Genomic DNA, 4,504 nt, shown 5'->3' on the forward strand with positions numbered 1-4,504 from the left:
AGAGACAAGCACATAGAAATAGAAAATCACCTAATTTGCTTCTTTACCTATCAATAAATCATAGACATTTCCCCATTTCATTATTATTCTTACACATCATTGTTATGATTGCCTACTATTCTATTGTATAGATATATCTTAATATATTTAATGAAGTCTCTTTTGATATAGATACAGGTGAATTTTTTTCTTTCAGTCAGAAATTAGACTATAAAGAAATGGAATGAGAAAGCACAAATCCATTTTTTATAGGATAAATTTCTAGCAGTGAAAATGCAGTCAAACACACTGAAGACTTAGGATATATATTGCCTAATTATCTTCCAGAAATGTTGTACCTTCCAGAATTACTGTGAAAATAATTTACCAACACATAATTCCCACGATTCCTCTGGAACTTCCTAGTAGATATGAATTATGTTGCTAATTCACTAGTTACCTGGTAGCCTTTTGTAATTATAGGGTTCATATTTTAGTCAAAAGTTCCCCAATTTTATCTCCAGGAACAGCTAGGTAGATGCCATACGCTCAAATGATTTATTTACATATAAATTGTCCTTTTGTTCAAGAACACTTTTTGTGTGTATCACCATTAGCCTTACTCCATCTGGGTTGACAGTTACCAAAGGCAAAGTGTCCAGCATCTTTTCTGAGGTACCATTGTTAGAGTGTGTCAGAGGCACTAGACAATAATCATGTGTGAAAACGTATCACTGAAAGGAAGGAAAATAAAGGTTAAGGCTTAAAAAGATATTAACAATCATAAGGAATCTGCCTAAATTGTAGTACTATGTTTATTTACTAGTTAGGAAGCAGTGGGTTTATTTCAGTAATAGGAAAATGTCTTCAGTGTCTGGAACATATATTAATCAGGGTCCACGCAGGAAAATGGAGCCCATGCCAGGTGGTTCCATGGAGGCAAGTTAATTTAGAGAACCAGTTAAAAATGTTTAGGAAAAGTTGAGAGGCCAAACAAAGGAAAATGAGATAACTCAGGGATTTGCAACAGCAGGAGGTTGCTACAATCATATTATCAAAATCCAGAAGCCAGGGCAACAGGACAGAAGATAGAAACTCAAGACACTCTCTGAATCAGAGAAATAGGGCAATAGAATACCCTGACTTCTCTTTTTCTATTTTTCTCCAACCTCCCCACTGGGTTCCCCATGGATAAAACACAGACAAGAAGCCAGTTGGCAAAGAAGCTTGGGAAATGCGATGTACAGGGTAGCCTTCTTGGAATTTAGAGCAGAACGGAGGAAGCATTAGGTTGGTGCAAAAGTAATTGAGGTTTTTGCCATTGCTTTTAACGGCAAAAAAACGCAAGAGTTCAAAGCTGCTCAGCCAAGAGCTAGAATTTGCCATGAGGAGAGCACTCCTTCTCAGCTCATGGAAGACAGCCCAGTACCTTGGTCTCTCCTGATGTTCAAATTTCTTATCCTTAAACTCTAGTATTCCCATGAATGCGTCCCCCACACCAGCCCCAGTCCCACTTGAACTTCCCACTCTTAATCTCAGTTTGCACTTTGAACAGTGGTACTCACATTTCATCAATGTTACTGACATTTCATCATCTTTGTCCTTGGAGGCCGATCCAGATGCTGAGCAGCTTTGAACTCTGTGTGTCTCTTCAAAGGCTCTGGACTCTGTGCCCATATCCAGACCTCTGACCTTTGCCTAACCCCAGGGATCTGTCTGCACTCCCCTATTGCAGCAGTTGTTTCCTCACAAAATCAATGGGACCAGAAATAGAAGTCCGAGTGCATTAAAGCTGTAATAGTAGCTAATGTCATGACTAAAATTCATGTATATCTATCAAATATAGGATGGAATAAGGAGAGGAGGCAGAATGATATTAGCAAAATCCTCATCTGATGCAGGAGATTAACAGATAACATTTAAAACTGATAAATCAAGATGGAGCTATATATGCATGTTAATTAGGATCTGGAAGTAACCAACAGAACTAAAACCAAAAACAATTAAAAAGAAATAAGACAATCACCTTTGGGCAGTGATGCTGCCAGAAGAAAGGATGGAACAAGGGTCTGTTGCATTTTATTATAAGTCCTCCATATTCTTTTTTTTTTTTTAATCATCGTAGATTCTGTGCTCAGTTTTTACACTTGCATATCCCTCTACCTGGAATACTCTGCTCAGATATCCACATGATTCATTCCCTCAGTTCTTCCTTTGGGTCTTTGCTGAAATATCACCTTCTCAGTGGGGCCTTTCTTGAACAGTCTATTTAAAATAGCAAATTCTCCCTCTACTTTATTTCTCTAGATACCACTTACCACCTTTTAACATCTATATAATTTTCTTATTCATTTTAGTTCTTTTCTGTCCAGTCAATTACAGAGTAATCTTCACGAGGTCAGGGGTTTTGTCTGTTTTCTTCACTGGTAAATGCCCAGTGGCTGAGCAATGATTGTCACTATTAACTGACTGTGTGAACAAATGGCACATGTAAATTACTAGGTGAAAAAGATTGTAATGACCAACAAATGTTTTCAAAAAACTCTCACTTCTTTTTGCTTGTTTGTTTTGTTGTTTTGCTTTCAGGTCATTCTTGGAGGGTTAATTGTGCCTGACGTTTTCTAAGTGGATTACTCTCGTGTCCCTTTTTGTCATTCAGAGATTCCTTTCAGTTCATCCTGATGAAGCATCAGGCTGGTCAAGTGCAAGGAACTGACGTGGGTGGGGAAAAGGAAAAGAGGTTTCCTGGGGGCACACTTTCTTACCCATGAGGATACACTTTTCCCAAAAGGGTATAATCTGAGAAAGGAATGAGGTCAAGCTCCACTGAGGAATGACACAATCAAAAGAGCCCAATAAGTGTTGGGTCTTAGTTGTTTGTTTCCTTAAATATTTCAATTATTTAAGTCTTAAAAACTAAACAATTAAAGGTTAGGCAGCCTTGTTCATGTATGGGTTTTTTAGATAAGGGAGTCTAAAAACTGCACCTTTCAAAGACGTTATTAAGTCCATTATAGTCAATGTGCTCTTAGCCCATTTCTTTTGAAAATACCAGTAATTCCTCATGTCAGAATCCAGATAGTAACAGCATCAAAAACAGCCCCTCTCTTCAGTCCCTTCAGAAGACTTCACCTTCTACTTTCCTGGTGAGTCCTCTCACTATCATGATCAAGTTGAGTAGAGGAGCCTGGAGTGCAGAGTTGACACACCAGTCTGGGTTCAAGACTGTGATAGTTAAATTTTACATGTCAGCTTGACTGGCCATGGGGTGCTGCCTTTTATGTATTTTATCATTTTAAACATATTTTTATAGCATCCTTTAGCTCACTGATCTCAAATATGTGGGTTACTCATTCCATTTGGTCTGTTGACTCTCTTTCTGGGACTATTTCTTCCTTGCAGGTTTGTATTTTTCACTGTGAGCATATTTCCAGGAGGGATTTGGTCAGGCGGCAAGTGGGAGGTAGGTAGCGGGGACCTGTGTTACCAAAGAGTTGCTACAGAGAGGTTTGGTATTTGCTTCCACAAATTGCGCTGGGTTGTTACCTATGTTTGTGTTATTTCTTGGCTTGAGAATTCTAGGACTACTTGGGTAAATATAAATGTGAACTCCGCTCACACAAGACACAAGCTGGGTCTCTGATTTCTCTAAGGTAGAAAGATGTTTTGGATCACTTCCCTGAGTAGGCAAACAAACTGATTCTAGTCCTATTTTACTAAGAGTGCAGCCACTTAAGGGTTCTAGCTCTCAGAACTAGTTTCCTATCTTACAAGGGTCTAAGCCCACACCTCCTGTCCTCAAATGAAAACAGATATTCAATCCCTAGCTACCAGTCTCATGGGTCTACTTCCAGATCCATATCTTCTTGAGCCACTGTGGCATCAGTTTATGAAGTTACACAGCTGGCTTCACATTTCCTCATTGTTTTTTGCACCAAGAGAGTTCTCTCACTTTGTCATAAGTTTAAAATTTAAATTTTTTGTTGCAATATTTTGTCTTGTATTTATATGTGTTGGAAGTGAAAAAAGAAGATAAGATGGTGGTATTTCAGTTAGCCATGTCACCAGAACCCAGGATAAATTTTTTAAATAAATTTTCCTATATGGAAAATAAATATTATCTTGGCAAAATTCTTATTCTTATTTTCTCATTTCCCAAATTATTGTGACTTATTCCCTCAGGTGAAATTCCTTTGTTAAAAGTAAGTAGTGGATCCCAAATTGGGCACATGTTATACAATTTTATAAGCTATCTCTTTGTATATGGCTTTTATCCTGAAATATTAGACCATTACCATTTCCTATATCATTAAAAATGTATCAAAAAACTAATATTTAGGACCTGAATTTTATTTCACTGCAGTGTCATAATTTATTTAGCAATCCCTCTACTTTAAACATGGGTATATTTTTCAGTGTTTCATGTAAATAATACTATTCAGCTGGTGCAAAACCACAATTACTTTTGCACCAAACCAATATGATTATCTTCACACTTAAATATTTATCTACACTTTTTATTGTT

The sequence above is a fragment of the Rhinopithecus bieti genome, unplaced genomic scaffold (genome assembly GCF_001698545.2).
Source record: "Rhinopithecus bieti isolate Rb0 unplaced genomic scaffold, ASM169854v2 scaffold_25740, whole genome shotgun sequence".
In the NCBI taxonomy this organism is placed as follows: Eukaryota; Metazoa; Chordata; class Mammalia; order Primates; family Cercopithecidae; genus Rhinopithecus; species Rhinopithecus bieti.